Raw genomic sequence first — 13,119 nt, forward strand, 5'->3', positions numbered from 1 at the left:
TGTGAAGCACTCCTAGAAATAACTCAAGAAACCATGAACAATAGTATGAAGACACTCACAAAAGGCATTATCATCATCATCACCATGATAGAAGGAGGGAAAAATAATATGTACCAAATGAATTTAAGAAAGTTAAGCCTCCTCCATTTGATGTGAAGTGAAGGAAGTAGAAGATGTTGAAGCATAGTTGATTGGGATGAAAAATTTATTCAGAGTTCATAACTACACTAAGAATATCAAATAAATGGTGGTTACCTTTAGCCTGAAAGGAAAGGCTAATATCTTGTGGGAGTATATAAATAATGTACAAGGCATAAGAGAAGAGGAGCTAATATGGAAGGAATTTGAGGAATACTTTAGGGACAAATACTTGTTTGAAAGATATTTTGATAATAAGGAAAAGGAGTTCCATGAGCTCAAAATGGGATAGGTGTCTAGTGACGAGTATGCTACTAAATTCCTAGAGTTGCTTTGATATGTTCCCTACCTCAAGGAGGAAAAGAAAAAGTCCAAAGATTTGTTAGTGGGTTGCCACAATCCTTCAAGGATAGGAACGAATTTGATGAGCCATAGACCATGGATGACATGGTTAGAAAGTTAAAGCACTGCTACTAATAATGGACTCATGTCAGTGATTAATACTCATTTGAATGAAAAAGGAATTGGAGGAAAAAGGCAAGGAAATTTGGGACATCATCCTGGGAAGAAGGCAACAAGATTCACCACCAATGTAGGTAAAACTCAGCAAACATTCAAGACAACATATGAAGGTTGAATTTCTCAATCCAAAGAAGGGGGTATGCCTTGGAGGAAGCCCATAGTGTGCTAAAAATGCATGGAAATCCACTTGTGTAGAGACTACCCCCAAATATAGATAAGTTAGCCAAGACTACATACTATGCAAGAAGCACAAATGGTGGAGGATGTAGCCTGAATCATACTTGGAACTCATTTAGCCATGGAAAATATATGAGTTTTTCATGTAGCATCAAACAACTGAGATGACTGACTAGTAAAGAGACTGAATGAAATCATGGAGAGGGCTCGAGTTGAGCCTTACTCATGAAGCATTGAGAAATTCCATAACTCATGGGGATTAAGTTGTTTTAAATATTGAATATTTTTATGCATTAGTGTATCCAGACTGATTTTAGTACATGATTTATTGTTTTTTATCTATTGACTTGCACTCATATTAGGTATACTACTTTATTGTTGACTTGCACATGTCCATGCTACACTTTTTATGTTTTGTATCGTTTTTATAAACTGTTATGAATTTTTCATCTTCCTTTCTTTTTTCCTTCTATGTTTTGGGTCTTGGGAAGCTTGTTGGGTGTGGAAGTAAGATAATGGAACTCTAGGGAAGAGCTTAGTGGAATCCAATGAGGGAGGTAAACTGGAATGAAGCCCAGTGTATGAGTAAAGGGTAGTGAAAATAGAAAGGAGTATGACAACCAAGTGGGTTGGTTTAGTCCATAAGAATAAATGGTCTATGATAGAGCAACCATGAGAATGACATAAAAAGTGAGGTTTCCTAAAAAATTAAAATTGCATGACCCACATGTATATGCATATAAATGCATCCTCGTATTATGATGCACTGAAGGAATAGAGTTATTGTCTAGCATGAAAAACATTGGTTGAGAATAATCATAGCAGTATGGTTTGCAACAAGTAGGGATAAAGGAGTTGGATAATCAATTCCTTGGCCAAATTTTAGGACCATTGATCCCAATTCCATGCATGCTCTGCATGGACAACAGGAGGTTCTCTCAACCTTGACCTTATTTGTATATGTGATACGTTCATGATAATGTTGATATGTATGTATAGATTCCATTTTGATTGACAAGTTTTGGTAGGTGTCATTCTTGTGGGAGAATTATGGTTTATATTTATTTAATGAAAATATTTCTGGTTATGTGAGGAATCAATTTTGAAAAATAAACCCTCGTTTATTGATGATTTTAATGTCATGATAATAAGACTTGTATATGATCATGTCATATCATGCGGGTGACAAGGAAGTACTGATGGAACATTAACTAATAATTAGAATCCTCGATTCTAGTATTGGGCATGTACTCAAATAAGTGTTGTGCTAAATCCAGAAGCAAGTTTGATGGAGTAGAGAAACTTTGATGCTATCACATTTGATAAACCTATTAGGCTTGTTGGTTGATAATCATGGAGAATCTCTCATGATAGCATAATTGAGAAACCCATGAAGCTTGTTAGTCGATAATCACAAAGTAAGCTCATATGATAGTCTAGTTGAGAAACCTAGAAGGCCTGCTAGATGATAATAACTGAGTAGTGGTTATACCTTACAAGTCTGATAAATCCAATGGAGACTATGTTGGTTGACAAATTTTGGGAGGTTGAAGCACCCAAGACTAGTGGGTTGATAACATTTGATGGTAGTTGCATGGAGTTGGGCTAAGAAAACAAGTGGAAGTTCCACTAAGCTACTCGAGAGTGCACTCTTATTCTCTTGGGAGTAACACAACTAATAAAACCTCCTCACTATTAGCTACATATCTATCTTCAAGGTTTAATTGAGTCTCTTTGTGCTTTAAATGAACCCTTGCGCTAATTTGCAACCATTGCGGTGTAACAACAGGGAGTTCTTGAGAACACCTAATAAATGGGCTTATTAAGGACAAGGAAGATAAGAGGTATAATTTTAATTATTAGGATTTCTTTATGATAAATCTCATGAGAGATTGTATGCCATGTTATAGGGAAGCATGGGAATTTCCTAGTCTAGGTGACTGGAGTTGGTTGTAGGAAAAGCAAGCAGCAACTTGAAGATATCAAAGTGCACAACAAAGCACCAAGAAGATTGTAAAGGAGCCACATAAAGTGGCTGATCCAAGGATACTTTTTCATGTTCATTTAGTTGTCGGGAGAGAAATTTTATATGAGAATTGTAATGGTAATTGAGTTGTAAATATAAATCTCCAAATAAGTTATGCTTGGGTTAAACATGTTTTCTTTTGTGTTTGAGAATGAGAACCTTGAGGACAATGTTCCTCTAAGGGGATGGGGATTGTGAAATCCCCTACGGTTTAGTTTCCCCTTGTAAACATTGTAATAATTCCTTGTAATTATCTAATTGTAAAATTTAAAAAGGGCCTAAGGAAAGGGACAAAAATTTCATTGCTTGAGGAGGGAGATTACTTGAGGACTTGGTTATTTTAAATATTAGTCATGGATTGACTTAGTGATATTTAATGGCTTGACTATGTATTCAATTCAATTGAAAATGAAGGAAATACCCATGTATCTTTTGGGCATAATTGTAAGCAAGAAAGGGACAAAATTTAATGAAGAAGATGGGCCATGCTACCCCATGAAATTTGTCCATGTGTACCATGAAATACAAATGGTTTTGTATGTGGGAGACATGGTGAGAGGACGATGAGGGGAGACACATTCTTTCATAGTTAGAATGGACGAGAAGTTGATACTAAAGCAGGTTTGAACAGAGGAATTTTCCTTATCTCACTTAAGAGAGCACAACAGAGTATTAGGCATGATCTGCATATGCGCAGGTAGAGAGAAAGGGAATAAAAAAGTGGAGGATGAGAGGATATTGGTGACCAATTATATTCGTTGAGAAGGAAGAGAAAAAGTTAGCATATTTGAGAGAATTGACGGAGAAGGGAAACACTTTGATGATAACATAACTGAGAAATCGATGGGGCTTATTGGCTGATAATCATAGAGTGAGCTCAGATGGTAGTCAAACTAAGGAACCCAAAAGGCTTGTTGGTTGATAATAATTGAGCATTGGTTATGCTTTATAGGGCTAATAGATCCACCAAACACTATACTAGTTGATAACTTTTGAATGGTGGAGTCACATAGGGCTAGTGGGTTGATAACGCCTAATGGTAGTTCCATGGAGTAGGGCTAAGAGCACAAGTGGAAGTTCCACTAAAATGCTGGAGAGTGCATTCTTGTTCCTTCAGGAGTAACACAAATGATATAACCTCCTTATCATTAACTATATATCTCTTTATCCATATCTAAATTGATAGCCTATGTGTTTAAATCCCTAGAGATGTTTGGATATTGCCTTATAAGTCGCTCCGTGTAAAAAGAAAGTGTTCCCTATCTTATATGAATGGTTGTATAGCTGATGGGTTAAGGTAATGTATCCTTGAGTCACCTTGTTTCAGCAGATGATGATGGGTTAATTCCTTGAGGGGATGATGGTTGTGTGTGAGTGAAGTGGCTCATTGTTTTATCTGTTTAATTAGGTAGCTGGTGGGTGAAGGCGGTGTAGCCTTAGAACACTCTGTTTTAGTTAGTATAGTCAACTTGTTTCTATGAAAGAACTGTCCTCAATCTTTGGAATCTGGCTCAGAGGTGACAACTGCAAGAAAGAATTGGTTGCAAATCATCTAAGGTTGGGTGGAAAGTCAAATTCCCAATCTCAAATGTCAGGTTCTTCATTTTAAGATAAGTGTTTATCTATCTGCACATGTATGTGTTGTGATGTAAATATTCATTATCTATTAAGTGCATAAACTAATGTTTAAGTATGTTCTTCCCTTTGTAATGTTGAGGAGTAGCTTAATTCCAAGGTGTTAATGTAATGGTACTTTCTTATGCTCCTATGTATTGAATATTACGTGCATGCTTATTGGGATGATAAAATGCTCATATTGACTTTGAAGGATGGGATTCCTATGTGGAAGTGGGATGTGGAATTCCCTATATAGGTGTATGACGAATGGTTGAAAATTCTTGTATATGTTTAAGTATTTGAATTTCAATAATATTTCAGTCATAAAGAGACGGTAATATATTTGCATTTAATGGTGAAGTTTGATGATTATGGTAACCAACATGTATTTTTTTTCCCATAGGAAAATCTGGGCAATCAACCCCGAAGGGAATCTTTTAAAGCCTGTTGACCAGACTAGCAAGACCTAACCCTAAGGGCGTTGAGGAGAATTGACCCTGTGACCTCCCGATCGGCGAGGTACTTAACAATGGGGACTCAACCAGTTGAGCTAACCCTTGGGGCTTAAAACTAATATGTGTCGGCGAGGATTTGAACCCTGACCGCCCCAGTAACCAACATGTATTATTGTGTATGTCTCCCATTATTTTCTTTGTGCATGCGAGCTGATTGATTGAAATAAATGAATCTTTATGTTGTGCGAGAGACCTACTTGAGTTCCCTGTAATTCTAATGAAATGCACTTGAATGCACATTCGTTGAGTGTATCGCCCTGTACATGTTATCCTCCAAGTTTCACCATTAAAATTCTTATGTGTTCTTCAACAAGTTTAGTTGAATGTCACAGCGCAAATGCTTAATGAATTTCAAGGTCTTGGCATGATGGGAATTACCATGGAATCATGAAGTTCATGTTTTAACAGGCAAAAGAGTTCGAATGATTTGGGCCTATGAAAAATCTAGGAAGGAATCCAAAAAATTTCTAAGTGTAAGATACTTACAAAGACATGTTAAATTCAATCAAAAGGGTTGAACTCAAGATGAGTTTGTACACAGCCAAAGGTGTGCAGACCAACTAGTTAGTCAGGCCCATTATTCAAGAGTCGGGCCAGTTGGAATATGATACGTAGTCAACCCAATAATTATGGTCGGGTGGGACTCTCCAGGTTGGGGGGGTCGGTCTAGTCAGCTAGGTCGAGGTCAGGGATCCGATCGAAAGTTATATGTGTGTTATGTTGAGTAGGCAAACCTCCGACTATCTAGATCAGGGGCATGCCTACTCCACGTGGATTTTTCCATGATGGTAGTGTTAGAGTCATTAGTTTTCATCGTCAAATGTATTTTCCATGTCCTTTAATTTTCAGCTTTTGGATAAGTTGAGCTTATGACCACTGTTGATGTCACAATCTCAAAGGTCATTGTCTGACATTGTCAAATTTTTGTCATAAAGGGTTCACCAAAATCATGGAGTGTGTCAAGTTAATGGGAGTCATGGTCATTGCACAACCGCTGCACGGGTGGGTATCAACCATTTAAGAGGTTTGCAAGAGTTGGAGAGCCTATTTAAAGAGTTATACACCATCACACATTCATTTTAATCATATACATTTGATCCATTTTTCTACAAGAGGTGTGCGACCATACAGAGCATGGAGTGCTACTCAGACTGTTCGTTGCACAGTGCTACGCAAAATACCTTGTTTTAGCCATCAATTTAAAACACTAATTCCGACCACATTGAGCCGAATTTGAAAAAAATGAAAGAATTTTTTCTCAAGAACAAACCAAAGCACAATAACCTCTTCCATTTTTTTCACAAATGTCATATACTAGGAGTTTCAAATGCATATTTAAGGCATATTTTTTGGACTATGTATTTTCCTGTTTTAGTCATGATTTTGCAGAACAGTTTCTGAGGATATGGGGAATAATTTGAAGAAAATGAGAGAGGTTTTTCTTCAAAACAATATCATATAAAAAATCTATCTCATATTTTACACAGGTGCTACTGTTTGGGAGTTACATGTGTCACTTGGTGGCCCATTTTCATAGTTTTTGTTGACAAAATGATGAAATTTTTGGATTTCGGTTTGAAAATGTGGAAATGTATAGATATCCATAATGATGTTGGTGATATGGATAGAAAGGAATGGATAGGTATCAGAGAAGTAGATAAGATAAAGCTAATTTTATCAAAAAAATATGTTTCATTTTTATTTTTAGCTTTATCTTAGTTTTTTGCTTTCAAAGATTGATGTTTCTAAATTGAAGATGATTCGATCCTCTCAAGTGGATGAAAGATACATTGTATCTTATTTTGATTGTTCAATATGCCTAATGTATTTAAATTGAACAAAATAAGAGAAAAGGGTTGGGATTTGTAAAGAAGGCATGTGTATTTTTTTTCTCTTGCTGCAATAAAATTATCAGTGCAGGGATTTGACACTTAAGCTGAGATTCTTGTGGTATGAGTTTTAGGTTTTTGTGGCCTCTATTCACTGTCTTTATTTCAATTTTTCACTTCTAATTATTTCCAAGACAGTTTTTCAGAATTCATTTATGCTAATGCTCTTGATGACTTCTCTTTTTTCTGAACTATAATGGAATTCACTTTAACTACATGCTCCTTTATAGTGTTCCTCTATATATTTGATCCTGAAATATATGTTTCAGAATTTTAATTCATGCTCTATTACATATTGGTTGGATATCTCTGTGTAATTTCCAGTTATTTTAAAAACTCATCCTATGTTATAACCAAATGTTGTCACTTGGAATAGTACCTATCCTGCCTCTGTTTTCATAAGTGTCTAATATGAAGTTCTGATAATTTTATGTAAAACTTTGAAAAATGAATCCATTCCCAGTGACCCTCCCTCTCAAGTCCATCAATCATTTTCATTAAATCCTTTTTTATCTTTACAGACCTGGCCTCTGTCAAATGTTCTTGAGCATTTTTTATTACATAATTTGATCTTCTTTTAAGTGATGGAGACCCCTCTGGTTGGAAAAGGCTAGTGTTCTAACTAAAAGAGGTTTGTGGTTACCTATGGGATTTCTCTCTTCAGCCTGTAGAAATTTATGGAGTGCTAACAGGTAGAGTGGCCATGTTAGCCACCACACGCGTTGTTACATGTATTCCATGTGGGAATCAATGATGATGTGGAAAGGTTTATAATGGGCCTAACTTTGAATGGTCACAAATTTTGATCTATAATTCAGATCACGGTAAATTTTATATCTATAGAAAGGTTTCAACGAGACAAACCACCTAATGGTGGCATTGAATTTTAGTTCTGAGGAAGATGAAAAATTAGAAATTTTATGACCCCATTTCCATGACAAGACTGTGGAGGTTGGAACCATCATAGTAATGCACTCTTCTACCCTTATTATGGGTTATGGGTAGTGGAAGGGGTGGTGTTACAGTTTCCATGGGCACTTCCTTTCAAAGTGGTGTTCTTGAAAATTAAACAGGCAACATCTTTGTTTCTTTTCTTTGGTTGTGCTACTTCTGTGACTATTCAATATGAGTGGTTTTGAGCACCCTCTTTTTTTAGCACACTATCCTTTAATCACCAATCTTGAACTACCTCATCTAAGCCATGGCTTCATTGCTTAGTGCTACTTGGTCCTCCACTAATTACACCAACCATGTTATCTTTCCTTGCCATGGACTTTCCTTTGAATAATGTTTTTGTGTGGTGGTAAAAGCACTCAAATGGCTTACCTCCCCTTGTAATAACATTGGGTAACTTTGTTGTCGCCACAACTTTTTTTTGGTCATTATATGTATTATTCAAAAAAAAAAATTGCGTAACTCCCCTTGGTTACGCTCATTGAGAATCCTTGGCACATTCCAACCATTTATAAATCCTATGATGAATGTGGGTCTTACATCTTACTATCTAAAACATTCATCCCTACCTTAATAGGAGTCCCCAACTTATTCAACCAAGTCACCTTATTTGGATAGTATTCCATGAAGTGTTCTCCTAAACATAGCCAACATCTATGAACTCACCAACTTCCTCAATTGAACAGGGTCATTTAAATATGACAATGTTATTGGATTTGTAAACTCCTATCATGTTCGTGTCTAAGATTGGCATCTCTCATGTTTCAATGTCAACAATCAAAGATTTTAGCTAACTCTCCCATGATGTTCATGGTGCGGTGATATCAACCATCCTCTTTATACTTCAATCCATTGCTTTTATTTTTGCTTCTCGTTCTATGTCATCAAGGTGATGCCCCGTTCCTACTATAATGTTATCTCCTATAGTATCTATGTTACTCGTCTCACAAATTGCAAAATCACGTCTATTTTTTATGAATGCATGTTGAGATGTCTTCTGCTCTTATTCAAATTTTCATGCCCCCATAGTCAAATTTGGATTAGAGATCGATTTGGTGCACCTAATTCGCCCTTAACTATAGGTCATGCAACATTGTGACTCATTTTGTCTCACTGGTCTGACAAATATAAGACTACATGAGTCCGAAAAACACCTCACACTTGTTTCTATTTAAATCTTGTACTTAAAAACATCCAAAAACTTAACACTATCCAAACACATAGCTAATCATTCTAAATAATCATTCATACCATACAACATGTTTATTTTACAATGTGTTACAACAGGTGGATCCCTCAACTTGTATGGCAATTACAAAGCCACAAGAGCACATAACTCCTATAGAAGTATCCCCAAAAATTCTAGCATAACTTCTTGTTGTCAAAACTTTCCATAGGTCGAAGGTTGAATTAAGTTGGATTGTAGAAAAGGGAGAATGGCGTATTAGTCTTTGGTGTCATAAACGACTCTCTCATAGAGATAGGTTGGTTTTGGTTGAATCCATTCTAGAAGTTATCCCTATTTTTTTGGCATTCGTTAACTTTAATCCTGAAGGGTGTTGTAAAAAAATATTAGAAAATGTTGCAACAATTTCCTTTGGTAATGGAGCTTGGACTTTAGAGGTTCTCATTGGACCAACAAGGAGAAAATAGAAAAAAATAAGGTTATGGAAGGTTGGGGGATGAATAATATATTTATTTTTGGGTGTTTATTGGTGGTTAGACCTTAATGGAAAATACTTTGAATTTTTTTTCCCGTGAAAATCATATTGCTCTTGTTTCTATTATCGACTGGATCCATTGTGAGCTAAATGATTTTAGTGAGGTCTTAATCACTGGATAGATTTCTCATTAGCTTCCCCTCTGGAGGGAAATTTCTATCTTAGAGGGTTAGGAATGGTTTAGAGGTTATCTTGGTAAATGATGATTTAATGGGTTGCAGTTAGTACATACTTTTTGTTAAAGAACTTGATCACTCATCTACTTGAATGCAGTTATTTCATGTTAAATTGGATTAACAAACTAGAGTTTACAAGCCAGTGGTCACAAGGCTAGCTCTATGATAAAGGTTTAGGCCTGAATGGGGATTTTATTCATGCTTGGAATACATTTATATGTGATTTAGAAAGGGCTCAAGTCAGATTAACACAAGTACATGTTCTCTAATTTTCAAACTTCTCTATCCTTGGGATCTATAGCCACTAACCAACTTACAAGATGGAATTTATTTATGTTAAAATTCCCTCCCTACCACAAGAATTTACCACATTCTTGTGCTATCCACTTCATAATCCCAACAAGTGATAACATATATGAACTGTTGGAAATATTGAGAGAGAGGGGTGATCAATATTTCCTTACTATTAACAATTTATAGCTTTTAAAACATTAATGCACATAAATAATGAAACATAGATCTTTATATAAGAAACACTTATACATATTTTCTTTGTAAATATTTTGTAAATGTCCTTGAAAAAGTAAGCACCAACTTACAAGAAATTTCAATTCCCTAAATGAGGAGCAACTCAACAAATTCATAGGCACCAACTTACAAGAGACTTTGATTCCCTAGTTGAGCACCAACTCAACAAATTTGTAGGCACCAACCTAGAAGAGACTTCAATTTGTCTCCCCTACACTTTTCATCTCGCTTGCTCTTGTTGTTGTATCATGTTAGGTCCCTATAATACTAGTGATTCCACCATTACTATTGTCATTGTATCCCTTATTGTTATTATTGTGCCCCATAAAATCCCACTATTGTTATTTTTGTGCTCTTATATTATTATTGTTAGGTCGGCTTGGTTATATTGTGACCCCTTAGAGTCCTATATATAGAAAGGAGGTTTTGTCATTTGTATCATCAAAGAATTGTTCAATTTTGTAATGTAAAGGAGGTTTCCCCCTCAAAGAGGCTAAATTCTAAGTCGTTGATCTATCGTTTCTATTTTTTGAGCTGGTTTCATAACATTTGGTATCAGAGCTTTGGATTCTAGGGTTTCGCTACTCCAAATAGGTCATCATGTAATTTTCGCTATAACTTTTTTTCTGCGATTTGAGAAGAAATCTTACTAAACCTTGGGTCCAAATTTCATATCTTTTCTCGCTATATTTTTAGAGATATGATATGAGGAATTTAGGGGTTTTGCAAGCTCCATAATTTCATCTAAAACAGGTCATCGTGGAATGTTCGCTATAACGGTTTCTCTACGAAGTTTCAGAAGCTAACAAAAAAACCCATTTGCAGAGAAATCGGTCTGAACCTTGGCTCCGAATTTTAGATCCTGTCTCACTATATTTTCGGAGATATAATCTGAGGAAGTTAGGGCTTTTGTATACCTCAAAATTACATTCCAAACATGTCACCTTGGGAAAATCGTCATAACTTTCTCTCTGAGCATCAGATTGAATTTTCGTAAGAAGTCACAGAAAGAGGACGGACTGTAGTCTTTTGGGTACCATTTTCAGAACCTAATATTGAAACAGTGACCCGCGGCACGTCACTACAAGTTTGCTCTACTGAACAAGTCTATACTTAGGTCATCGTGGGAGATTTGGCATAACTCTTCACTAGAGAATCCAATCTTCATCAGACTTGTGGGGTTAGAAAGATTACTCAGAGGGTTACTGCAAGAAGCAATTTTAGACCTGGGAGATCCAAAATTATAGAGATACATCAGATTCAATATCAAGCTCCAACAAAGTGTAAAAAGGTGTGTAGTTTTATTTTTATTTTTTCATAAGCTTGGTTTGAAAAATTAGTTTGAAGGAATTCAAAGGGCATAGTGAAGCATTATTATTGGTAATTGATGCCCCGAAGAAAGAAAATGGAAACACCTAGTAAGCAACTTGAAAGCTCTAGAATGACTCATGAAGAAGAGGAAGAAATGCAACATGATATATTCAAATTATGAGACCAAGTGCAACAAATTTCACTCGCACAAAAAGTAATAGAAAATAAGATGGATGGTTTAAAGAAAGACGTAGAAGCTAAGATGGACGGTTTAAAGAAAGGCGTGGAAGCTAAGATGGATGGTTTAAAGAAAGGCGTAGAAGCTAAGATGAATGACGTGGAAGCTAAGATGGACAGCGTGGAAGCTAAGATGGACGATTTGAAGACAGATTTGAAGACAAGCATGGAAGATTTGAAGACAAATTTGAAGACGGATTTGACAAAGTTTCTACAAGAAATGCTTACTAATGGTGAAAGGGTAGTAAAGGAAACTCGTGATGAGAACAAAATAAATGTTAATCATGATTTCATAGACTCTAACGTTGGATTGAAGAACCGCCATGTTCCAAATATCGATACGAGGAAGTTTGATGGCAAGGATCCCGAAACATGGATACTACAGATGGAGCAATTTTTCGATCTCCATAATGTGCAAAACACACAAAAGGTACGCATTGCAACTTTATATTTGGAACCAAATCAGTTTGTATGGTATCGATGGCTTTGCTCTCGTAAAAAAATTGTCACTTGGGCTATTTTTACGGATGAAATGATAACATATTATGAGGATACAAAAAGCAACACTTTTTTTAGCCAATTGATAAATCTCAAACAAAAGGGTTCAATGATGGAGCACATTGAGGACTTACAAAAATTGAATATAAGGGTAAAAGATATTCCAAAGGAGCATAGGATTGATGTGTTCATAGGGACTTTAAAAGAAAACATCCAACATGAGGTTCACCTTTGGGAACTAGATTCATTGGAGAAGGCATTCAGGTTGGCAAGAAAAATAGAAAGCAAAACTATGGCAAAAAGGAAGCCTACCACTCACAATCATAAAGATGGAAGTGTTGCTGCCCCTAGCCATCCACAACCTACAAGGCTGAAATGATAGCACATTATGAGGATACAAAAAGCAACACTTTTTTTAGCCAATTGATAAATCTCAAACAAAAGGGTTCAATGATGGAGCACATTGAGGACTTACAAAAATTGAATATAAGGGTAAAAGATATTCCAAAGGAGCATAGGATTGATGTGTTCATAGGGACTTTAAAAGAAAACATCCAACATGAGGTTCGCCTTTGCGAACCAGATTCATTGGAGAAGGCATTCAGGTTGGCAAGAAAAATAGAAAGAAAAACTATGGCAAAAAGGAAGCCTACCACTCACAATCATAAAGATGGAAGTGTTGCTGCCCCTAGCCATCCACAACCTACAAGGTTGACACCACAAAAATTGGAAGAAAAAAGTGCAAAAGGGCTTTGTTACAGTTGTGATAGCAAATACACTAAAGGTCATAACTGTGCCCAGAAGAAATAA

This window comes from Pinus tabuliformis, chromosome 7 (genome assembly GCF_031772625.1).
Source record: "Pinus tabuliformis cultivar Carrire ecotype Pingquan chromosome 7, CPIR1, whole genome shotgun sequence".
NCBI lineage: Eukaryota > Viridiplantae > Streptophyta > Pinopsida > Pinales > Pinaceae > Pinus > Pinus tabuliformis.